We start from the raw sequence: 12,482 nt of genomic DNA on the forward strand, positions 1-12,482 counted from the left end.
GTATGTCTCCATTAAGTCACATCTCAGTCTTCTCTCCAACGAGTTCAGCCTCAAGGCCCTCAGTCTTTCCTCGTAATTCATTCCTTCCATACCAGGCAACATGCTAGAAAATCCCCTCTGCACCCTTTCCAAAGCGTCAAAATCCTTCTTATAATGCGGTGACCAGAACTGTTCACAATACTCCAAATGTGGCCGTACAGCTGCAGCATAACCTTCTGATTCCAGAACTCAATTCCTCTATTAATAAAGGCCAAAACACTGTTTTCGTACTTAACAACCCTGTCAAGCTGGGTGGCAACTTTCAGGGATCTGTGTATATGGATACCGAGATCTCTCTGCTCATCTGCACTCCCAAGAATCTTACCATTAGCCCAGTACTTTGCATTCTGATTACTCCGGCCAAAGTGAATCACCTCACACTTGTCCACATTAAACTCCATTTGCCACCTCTCAGCCCAGAACTGCAGCTTATCTCTGTCTCTCTGCAACCTCCTACATCCTTCGTCACTATCCACAACTCCACCGACCGTAGTGTTGTCCGCAAATTTACTAACCCACCCTTCTAAGCCCTCATCCAGGTGATTTATAAAAATGACGAATAGCAGTGCACCCAACATCGACCCTTGCGGAATGCTGCTAGTAACTGGACACCAAGATGAACATATTGCATCAACTACAACACTGTTTTTTTTCAGCGAGCCAATTACTGATTCAAACTGCTGTGTCTCCCACAATCCCATTCCTCTGCATTTTATATATAGCCTACTGGGGGACCATTATTGAGCACCTTGCTGAAATCCCTATACAGCACATCAACCGGATTACTCTCATCACCTGTTTGGTCACTTTGTCAAAAACCTCATAAGATTCGTGAGGCACGACCTACCCTTTACAAAACCGTGCTGACTGTCCCTGATCAGATTATTCTTTTCTCGATGATTATAAATCCTATCCCTTTAAACCTTTTCCAACGCTTTACCAACAACTGAAGTGAGACTCACTGGTCTGTAATTACCAGGGTTATCTCTACTACCCTTCTTGAACAAGGGAACCACATTTGCTATCCTCCAGTCCTCAGGCACTATTCCTGGAGACAATGATGATTTTTAGATCAATGGCACAGGCTCAGCGATCTCTTCCTTTGCTTCCCAGAGGATCCTAGGATAGATCCCATCCGGCCCAGAGGACTTGTCTATTTTCACACTCTGCAATATTTCTGATACTTTCTTCCTTGTGTACCTCAATCTCTTCGAGTCTCGATGCAAGTACCTCTGCAGCTTCCTCGCCAACATTTTCATTTTCTATAGTGCACACTGTCAAAAAATATTTATTTAGTGTTTCCCATGTCTCCGCTGACTCCACACACAACTTCCCACTATTATTCTTGATTGGCTCTAATTTAACTCTCGTCATTCTTTTATTCCTGACATACCTATGGAAAGTCTTGGGGTTAACCCTGATTCGATCCGCCAACAACTTCTAATGTCTCCTCCTGGCTCTTCTGAGCTCTCTTATTAGGTCATGCAGGGAAACTATTCTGTCTGCTGCACATCATTCTGCTTCAAAATATTAGGCAGTATTTCATATTGATTACTGCAAACGTTAACCTTTAACAAGACATGACAGTGAAATCACTGAATCCTCATCACTATACTAGCAGGGAAGATTTCTGTTAACATCACCCTGGACATCATGAGATTCGCCATTCTATTCTCCCATCCTTCTGTGCGTGATCCCCTCAGCCCTATTCCGGTCTTGTTGGTTGGTTTATAATACTGAGGCTATCCAATCATCTTTGCATTTCAGTTTCTAAAGAATGAGACCTTGTCTCTGAGCTGGCACTGTGCTTGCTCAGTGGTGATAACGCTGTCCTTGTAAACTAGAAAAGGGCTTGAAATAGGCCATTCCTGTTTTTCATTCCAAGAACTTGAGACAAACCGTTTGGCAGGACAGGAAATAGCCGGCGTGAGCAGTGATCAAGTTTGGCAGCAAGAAAGAGGGAAGGCAGTATAAACTACAGAGCAATGGGGAAACAATAGGCCATAAGACCATAAGCCCACAAGACATAGGAGTGGAAGTAAGACATTCGGCCCATCGATTCCACTCTGCCATTCAATCATGGCTGATGGGCATTTCAAATCCACTTACTACCATTCTCCCCGTCACCCTAAATTCCTCGAGACAACAAGAATCTATAAATATTTGGCTTGAAGACATTTAGCGTCCTGGCCTCCACTGCACTCTGCGGCAATGAATTCCACAGGCCCACCACTCTCTGGCTGAAGAAATGTCTCCGCATTTCTGTTCTGAATTTACCCCCTCGAATTTTAAGGCTGTGTCCACGGGTCCTAGTCTCCTCGCCTAAGGGAAACAATTTCAAGCGTCCACCCTTTCCAACCCTGCATTATCTTGTACGTCTCGATTAAGTCTCCCCTTAATCTTCTAAACTCCAATAAATACAATCCCAGGATCCTCAGCCATTCCTCATTTTAGACCAACCATTCCAGGGATCATCCGTGTGAATCTCCGCTGGACACGTTCCAGTGCCATTATGTCCTTCCTGAGGTGTGGGGATCAAAACTGGACACAGTACTCCAAATGAAGCCTAACCAGAGCTTTATAAAGTCTCAGTAGCACAACGGTGCTTTTATATTCCAAACCTCTTGAGATAAGTGACAACATTGCATTCGCTTTCTTAATCACGGACTCAACCTGCATGTTTACCTTTAGTGAATCCTCGACTTGCGCTCCCGGATCCCTTTGTACTTTGGCTTTACGAATTTTCTCACCGTTTAGAAAGTAATCTATGTTTTTATTCTTTTTGCCAAAGTGCAAGACCTCGCATTTGTTCACGTGGAATTCCATCAGCCATTTCCTGGACCACTCTCCCAAACTGTCTAGATCATTCTGTAGCCTCCCCACTTCTCCTCAGTAAAACCTGCCTGTCCACCTAACTTCGATTCGTTGTAAACTTCGCTAGAATGCCCCCAGTCCCTTCATCCAGATCATTAATATATCATGCGAACAGCTGTGGCCCCAACACTGAACCCTGCGGGACACTGCTCATCACCAGCTGCCATTCCAAAAAAGAACCTTTTATCCCAACTCTCTGCCTTCTGTCAGACAGCCAATCCTCAATCTATCCCAGTACCTCACCTCAACACCATGAGTCCTCACCTTGCTCAGCAGGTTCCCGTTTGGCACCTTATCAAAGGCCTTTTGGAAGTCTAGATAGACCACATCCACTGGTTTTCCCGGATCTAACCCAATTGTCACCTCTTCAAAGAATTCCAACAGGTTTGTCAGGCATGACGTCCCCTTACTAAACCAATGTTGACTTATTCTAATCAGACTCTGCTATAAGAATTTAGAAACCTCATCCTTAATGATGTATTCTAGAATTTTACCAACAACCAAGGTTAGGCTAATTGGCCTATAATTTTCCATCTTTTGTCTTGATCCTTTCTTGAACAAGGGGGTGACAACAGCGATCTTCCAATCATCCGGGACTTTCCCTGACTCCAGTGACTCTTGAAAGATCTCAACCAATGCCTCCGCTATTTCCTCAGCCACCACTCTCAGAACTCGCGGATGTATCCCATTGGGGCCAGGAGATTTATCAATTTTAAGACTTTTTAGCTTTTCTAGCACTCTCTCTTTTGTAATGGCAACCATACTCAACTCAGCCCCGTGACTCCCTTGAATTGTTGGGATATTACTCATGTCTTTCACTGTGAAAACTGAGGCAAAGTATTTGTTATGTTCTCCTGCTATTTCCTTTTCTCCCATCACTCGGCTTCCAGCATCAGTTTGAAGTGACCCAATGTCTACTTGTGCCTGTCGTTTGTTTCTTATGTATTGAAAGAAACTGTTACTATCATTTCTAATATTACTGGCTAGCCTACCTTCATATTTGATCCTCTCCTCCCTTACTTCTCTCTTTGTTATCCTGTTTGTTTTTGTAGCCTTCCCAATCTTTTGATTTCCCAGTGCTCTTGGCCTCTTTATAGGATCTCCTTTTCTTTAGTACATTTCCTGACTTCCTTTGTCAGCCATGGCTGTCTAATCCCTCCCCGGATAATCTTTCTTTTCTTGGGGATGAACGTCTGTAGAGTGTCCTCAATTATACCCACAAACTCATGTCATTTTTGCTCTACTGTCTTCCCCGCTAGCCTCTGCTTCCAGTCTATTTTTGTCAGTTCCTCTCTCATGCCCTCATAATTGCCTTTATTTAACTGTAACACCATTACATCCGATTTTGCCTTCACTGTTTCAAACTCCAGACTGAACTCTACCATATTATGATCGCTGCTTCCTAAGGGTTCCCTTACTTTAAGATCTGTTATAAAGTCTGGTTCATTGCAAAGCACTAGGTCCAGAATAGCCTGTTCCCTTGTGGGCTCCATGACAAGTGTTCCAAAAAGCCATCCTGTAAGCATTCCATGAATTCCCTTTTTTTGGATCCACTGGCAAATTATTTACTCAGTCCACCTGCATATTGAAGTCTTCCATGATCACCGTGACCTTGCCTTTCTGACATGCCTTGTCTATTTCCCTGTACATCTTGCGTCCCTGGTCCTGACCACTGTTCGGAGGTCTGTACACAACTCCAATTCTGTCTTTTTGTCTTTGTGTTCCTCAATTCCACCCACACAGACTCCACATCATCTGACGCTATGTCATTCAGTGCCATAGATTTAATTTTGTTCTTAATTAACAAGGAAACCCCACCCCTCTGCCGACCTCCCTCTCTTTTCGATAAGTTGAAAATCCTTGGAGGTTTAACTGCCAGTCCTGACCCCCCCTGTAACCAAGACTCTCTGATGGCTACCACATCATAATCATTCACTATGATCTGTGCCATTAGTTCATCTGCTTTGTTATGAATGCTACGAGCATTCAGGTAAAGTGCCTTAATGCTAACTTTCTTATCATTAGAGATATTGGAAGTCATATGATGTCCTAATTTATCCTTGCTTTTTTCTGCATTCCCCGTCTACCTCAATTTTAAATCCACCTGGACACATGCTATCCTGCTGCTGATCTTTGCATTTAACGCCATACTCCCTGTTGCTTTCATTTTCACTTCCCCCCAACTCAGATGTTTAAAGTCCTACTGACCACACTATTTATCCTCTTCGCTAGAACATTGGTACCTGATCGGTTCAGGTGGAGACCGTCCCAACGGTACAGATCCCCCCCTGTTCCAAAACTGATCCCAATGCCCCATGAAGTGGAATCCCTATTTCCCACTCCAATCCCTTAGCCACGTGTTTACTTGCCTAATTTTCTTGTCCCAATGCCAATTGGAATGTGGCTCGGGCAATAATCCGGAGATTATGAACCTTGAGGACCTGTGCTTCAATTTCCTGCCCAGTGCTTCGTAATCCCCAAACAGTTCCTCCACCCTAGTCTTGACTATGTTGTTAGTACCAACGTGGACCACAACAACTGGATCCTCCCCCTCCCGCTCCAATATCCTTTTAAGCCGATTGGTGATGTCCTGCACCCTGGCACCGGGCAGGCAACACACCTTGCGAGACTCCCGATCCGGCTTGCACAGGATACTATCTGTTCCCCCTAATTATAGAATCCCCTACAACAACTACTTGTCTATTAACTCCCCCCTCTTGAATGGCCTTCTGCACCATGGTGCCTTAGTCAGTTGGTTCATCCTGTCCAGAGCCCCTTTCCTCATACGAACAGGGAGCAAGAATCTCTTACCTGTTGGTAAAGGCCAAGGGCTGAGGCTCCTCCACTCCTGAACTCAGGTTCCCCCTACCTGCCCCACTTACAGTCACACTCTGATGAGCCTGATCACGATCTGAATGTGAATTACTTAATCTCCCAGGTGTGACTGCCTCCTGAAACAAAGCGTCCAGGTAATTCTCCCCCTTCCGGATGTGCCACAGTGTTGGAAACTCAGATTCCAGATCAGCAACTCTGATCCGGAGTTCTTCCAGCAACCAACACTTGCTGCAGATGTGGTCACTGCCATTCACAATGGGATCAGCCAGCTCCCACATCATACAGCTACAGCACATCACCTGCCCAGACATCTCTGCTTAGTTAATTAATTACTTATTTACTTTGTACAAGTTTGAGATAGAATACTTTCTGATATTTCTCTGCTCTAGTCTTTCCCTAATAAAGAATTAATATATATATAACAAACAAAGTAAATTTTTAACCAGTCACTAGTAAAGAAATAGAAAATCCTTACCTTAAAAAAGAACAGTGTAGTTAAGGAGGTTAGAAAGGAGGGTGGGTGGGGGATATACCGGTGTAGAATCTCAGGTTTAGCCGCCTTCCTGATTTATATACTCACTGCTTTCCTTTCCGGCTGCCCCTCTGGTAGCTGTCACTTCCTCTGCTGCTCCCGCTCCTTCTGTGAAGTAAGTAATTTTAAAACAAACTGTCTTACCTTAGCTGTAGTCTTCCGGGTTCGTTTTTACTCAGCCGCTGCTTCCACTCAAATGGGCAAGGAACACTGGGACGGGAGGGGCTGAATACTTCCTTTCTTTGCTGTAACCAGACATTGGTGTTGAACTCTGAAATGGGACAACATCAGACAAGTCGGTGAAATCTTACTTTCTGCTTGTTTTCTCCCGAGGCCTGTGTCACACTTGGGGAAATGTGTCTGCGTGCTTCGGTCTATGGGTAAAAATGGGCTTCAGTTCCCATCTCAAATTTTAATCCCATTTATTGTGTTTTACGAGATTAAAACGTTCCAGAGAAATTAGCATTCAGGTGAAACGTCAGAGTTTACAAGGTTACAGACCAAGTGCTGGGAAGTGAGATGAAGGGACCCATTTCTGTGCTGTAAACACTCGATAATTCAATCATTTTTGAGGGGAAACATATCTGCAGTGACATAATTCCAAAAACGGTGTTATGAAGAAACGGTGCAAATGCTTCTGCCCTCATCCCTGGCGGTCTAGTGGTTAGTATTCAGCGCTTTATCTGAGTGGCCTGGGTTTCATTACCGTTCAGGAAATCAGGACTTCTTGATCCTGATGCAGAGAGCGCAGCTTTACCAGGAATCTGTTTCATGCCTTTGATCAGTCAATACCCCAGCTCTTCAAAGAAGGGAAAAGTGCCTTCCCTCTCTCTGCACAGTCGGACAGTTAATCCTTCATTCTCCTCTGATTCCACTTCCCAAAGAGTTTCAAAATATTGTCAAAACTGAGTCTCAGCTATTTCTTTTCTGTGCTTTTTATCCATAGAAGCTGCAGCGATTGATTGCGTTGGTTTTGAAAACGAAACGTACCTATGAGCAATGTATTGGGCTCTTCCAGGATTGCCTTCTCTGACAACGGTGGACATGACTGATGTTGTCTATGATATGGAAGTGCCAGTGTTTGAATTGAGTAGACAAAGTTAAAATTTACACAATATCAGGGCAGAGCCCAGTAGGTTTATTTGGAAGCACTAGCTTTTGGAGAGTCGCTCCTTCATCAGGTGGGTGTTTTTCTGCAGAAACTTGGTGTGTACGTCAATATGCGCGATCTTTTGGAAGATCATCTGGACTTTAACCGACCGTTCGTGGTGTCGACGGTCCCCATGACTAAGAGGTGTTGGTGTTGGACTGGGGTGGATACATTTAATAATCACACAAAGAAATTTTAGATTCCAAGAGGTGACAAACACATGATGAAGAAACAGTGCATGGAACACTGGTGCTTCCAAATATGTCTGTTCAATACAATCTGGTGCTGTGTGATTTTTACTCTGATAGCTCTTGGCAATGTTTAACTGATCGAAGACAGTGAAAGAATTTTCGTTCGTGGAGATGAAAATTTCAAATATTACCCACCTCAGCATAACAAAAATAAGTAGGTTGGATGTGTGATGAATCGCCATAATGCGCTTGCGCAAAGTAAAAGTTGAACTTACAACCGCCTAATGCATTGCCAGCTATACAAATGGTTGTGCCACTGGCCAGATGCACAGCTGAGGTTTTACACGCTGCAGAGCTGTTGTGTTAACAAGGACATGAGCAATAGCAGTAACAGTCACAAAGCGAACAAAGAACAAAGATAATCAACATCATTGATTCACTTCAAATTGTCCTCAGAAAAACGACCATTCACAATCTGATCAGCCAATCAATGAGGTCACTGCTGATCTTGGAAATTGCAACTGACTTTGCTACGTTTTCACCAAAATTTGAAGTAAACTCCAGCCGAATCATAACATCGCATATTCCCGTTAATTTTCAGCTTTAGATTACGTTAATGACCTGTCCGTATTTGCTGGAAATGAGTGAAAATGTCCTTCCGGTGATGTAATCCAGTGCAGAGACTGCCAGAAATGAAAGGACAAAGACATGAAACATCACTCCCATTTCTCTCTGTACCAATGCGTTTTCCTGAGTTGAATATTTTCAGGACTTGTCTTTACTATCTAAAGAATTAATTATTTTCCCGGGAAAGATTCTTCGTAAATCAATTAACATCTGAGGTGTTGAAACATATTTTACTTTAGATTAAAATAGTTGAATATCCTTTCCCCCAGCCTAACGTCCCAATCCTCCCTCCTCTTCCATGTAAATGCAAGCTGATCCAGGTGATGTTGGAGCTCCCAACCTGACGTTCCAATGCTCCTTGCTGCTCCATGTCAATAGAAGCGGTTCTACTTGAAGTTGGAGCGCCCAGTCTGATGTCATAATGCTCCCTGCTCCATGTCAGTCGAAGTGGAGCAGTTCAGGTTAGACCTACCACTCTGATGTCCCAATGCGCCCAGCTGCTAAATGTCATTAAACGCTGATCCTTGTGAGGTTGGAGCTCCCAGTCTGATGTCCCAATGTTCCCTCCTCCATGTCAATAGAAGTGCTCCAGTTGAGGTTGGATCTATCACTCTGATGTCCCAATGCTACCTCCTGCTACATGTCATGAAAAGCTGCTCCAGGTGAGAGTGGAGCTCCCAGAATGATCTCCCAAAGCTCCCTGCTCCAGGCCAACTGAAGCTGCTCCAAATAAGGTTAGATCTTGCATTCGGATGTGCCAATGCTCCCTGCTGCTCCATGTCAATGGAAGCTGCTCCAGGTGTGGTTGGAACTCCTAGAATGATGCTACAATGCTCCCTGGTCCACGTCAAAAGACGCTGCTCCAGATGAAGTGGGAGCTCCCATCCCTGGCAGCTCACATACGTCCATACCATCATAGAAATACTGCCCACTGAACATTTCCACCACTGGAGCCATTGGTGGAATATCCACATCATGAGAAGCTAATATTATTTTTAGTCACCACCGAATCATTATTTCCAAAAGTCATTCTTTCTTAAACCTTATTTAGAATGTGCATACTGCAGTCAATCCGAAGTAAGATAATGGTGCTAATTGATCTATGCTTAATAAACATTACATCCTATTTTTCATGTTGACTAACTGCGAGTTAGCAAGGACAATGTTTATATTGAAATCACACTTTTATTCCAGGTGAGAGACTGTGGTTTGCATTTTTTAAAATGAACTTGTTCACTGTGTAAAATGATCAAATAAATCTCAATTTCAAAACAAAATTGGTAACGTTGTCATCTATCTTGAAATGTGATGTCTTCTTCTTTCAACCAGACGGGTATTATAACGAAAAGTCTATTTATGATATGCGTATAAAGACACTTTAAATCGCAAGGTTTGTGAAGGTTTGTAGCTCAGGTTGAAGTTTAAGGTGTAGGTTTGCTCGCTGAGCTGTAGGTTTGATATCCAGACGTTTCATTACCTGGCTAGGTAACATCATCAGTGGCGATCTCCAAGTGAAGCGAAGCTGTTGTCTCTTGCTTTCTATTTATACCTTTCTCCTGGATGGGGTTCCTGGGTTTGTGGTGATGTCATTTCCGGTTTGTTTTCTGCGGGGTTGATAGATGTGTTTGTTTATGGCATTGTTGTTGGAGTGCCAGGCCTCGGGAATTCTCGAGCATGTCTTTGTTTAGACTGTCCCAGTATCAACGCGTTGGCCAAGTCGAACTGGACTACCAAAAATCCATAAACCAGGAGCCCCCTCAGACCCATAGTCTCATTACCCGGAACACCAACTTACAGACTGGACAAAGAACTACACGCAAGACTGAAATACCTCATAGAAGAGTCACAGCACTCCATCCACTCCACCCAGGAATTCCTAAAAATCATCAAAAACACCAAAGTAGAGGAAGGGGAAGCAATGGTCTCATTCGACATAATAGCACTGTTCACCTTCATCAACATCGACCTGGCAAAGGAAACACACTTTTACAAGAGACCATCACACACACCAACCACCATCAATCACATTACCAACGAAAACAGCATGAAGCTTGTGGACCTGTGCCTCACCACCTACTTCACTTTCAACAACATAGTCGACAAACAAACCCCCAATGGCCCATCCATGGGATCTCCGCTATCAGGATTCATAGCAGAAGCGGTAATGCAAAGACTAGAACAAACAGCCCTTGCAACAATCAAACCAAAATCTGGGTCCGCTACGCAGATGACACCTTTGTCATCACAAAACGAAACAAGATAGTAAAGACATTTAACATCATCAACAACACTCTCACAGGCATAAAGTTCACCAAGGAGGAAGAAACCGACAACAAACTCGCATTCCTGAAAGTCACAGTAGAAAGAAAGGACAACAGAGAACTACAAACCTTTGCATACAGAAAAGCGACAAACACTGACCAAATACTTAACTACACCAGTAACCATCCCATCATACACAAACGAAGCTGCGTCAGAACAGTATTCCAACGAGCCACCACACACTGCAGCACAGACGAACTTCGGAAAACAGAGGAAAACCACCTTTACAATGTATTCGAGAAGAACAGATACCTAAAAAAATACAGTCCACACATTCCTCAAGAACAAACCACGACAAGCAGACCAAACACAGCCAGAAACCATAAGCACCTTACCATACATCAAAGAAGTTTCAGACATGACAGCCAGACTACTAAGACCCCTCGGAATCCTAGTAGCACACAAACCCACCAACACTCTCAAACAAAAACTAACAAACTTAAAAGAACCAGAACAATCCACAGACAACACCAACGTCATCTACAAAATTCCATGCTAGCCAAAAAAAGACACGACCTTCTCTCCCTCGTAGCCCTACACACGGATTAAAAATACCACCATTTCGACTGGGACAACACATCTATGCTGGGACAGGTTAATCAAAGACACGCCCGAGAATTCATAGAGGCCTGGCACTCCAACCACAACGCCATAAACAAACACATAGATCTCGATGCCATCTATCAACCCCTCAGAAAACGAACAGGAAATGACATCACCACAAACCCCAGGAACCCCATCGAGGAGAAAGATATAAATAGAAAGCAGGAGACAACAGATTCGCTTCACTTGGAGGTTGCCACTGATGATGATGTCACCTAGCCAAGTAATGAAATGTCTGGATATCAAAGCTACAGCTGAGCAAGCAAACCTACACCCTACATTTTAAATTATTTTTCATGTTTATATTGCATGAATCTGCAATTCTTGATCCACAGTTTAGTTTCACTCCCTAAAGGTAACATGCTGATTTCTCCAGTTGTTCATTGTTTAATGTGATGCATCCAGTGTGTGCATAACGAGAGGGAGCTTGCTTCCCACATCTTGTGTTTATCTGTGCCTTATGTCCAGCATTCATCAATGGCGAGAGCAAGGGGCGAGGGCGAGACCAATGTGTAAGTCTTTCCGTGCCCATGCACGGCACCCACATTGGCAATTCTCCACTGTGCATTTACAGCCAGTTCTCAGTGCCCCTACACCCACGCCCTGCCCCTTTGAAATATCGCTATCATTTTGTGCTGTGTCGCTGTGCTCTTCTCACCATGATGAATTACTTCTATTCAATCTCCTTCAGATTTCATCTGACAAAACGTTCATTAAGAATTCCTTTGCATAAACATGCACTTCGCAGCTCTCGTTATTTGATTTTCCTGGATGTCTTTCATACGAAAAAACGTTCACAGCAACTTGATTTGCAAAAGGAAACCGCGCTCCCTTTCATTTTCCCAATGCAACCTACATTTCAATACAGTTTAGTCAACAGGCTCAGACCTTTCTTTGTAATTTTGTAATAGTGTAAATGCGTATAAACTGACCATTAGCGTTCCAGTTTCAATATGACAGCTGTAATCATCTGAAAACAGCACCACGAAAATGCCGTTGATGACAGCAACGAGAGGGGGATTCGAACCCACGCGTGCAGAGCACAATGGATTAGCAGTCCATCGCCTTAACCTCTCGGCCACCTCATCACAGTGCTGGCAATGGCTATGACCTTATGAATAATTGAATTGGGTAAATTATGCAGAGCAGCAGATATTTCTCCCTGGTGTTGGTAAAATGATAAATAACACAGTACGGTTCCAAGACTATGGTCTGACCCCTGGGTTGTGGGGCAAATGCACTCCCACTGTCACACTATGCACACAGTAATCTGAACAAAAATGAGGAAATGAATATGTAACAAGGTCTG

General features: G+C 43.7%; 1 non-coding gene across 1 annotated transcript; it reads right to left on the bottom strand.

Annotated features, from left to right (window-relative positions):
- Positions 1–12,179: 12,179 nt before the first annotated feature.
- Positions 12,180–12,261, bottom strand: trnas-gcu (transfer RNA serine (anticodon GCU)). Its single transcript has one exon. It is a non-coding gene; the product is annotated as a tRNA-Ser (tRNA).
- Between the last annotated feature and the right edge of the window lie 221 nt (positions 12,262–12,482).

Source organism: Chiloscyllium punctatum, chromosome 18 (genome assembly GCF_047496795.1).
Source record: "Chiloscyllium punctatum isolate Juve2018m chromosome 18, sChiPun1.3, whole genome shotgun sequence".
NCBI classification, from domain to species: Eukaryota; Metazoa; Chordata; class Chondrichthyes; order Orectolobiformes; family Hemiscylliidae; genus Chiloscyllium; species Chiloscyllium punctatum.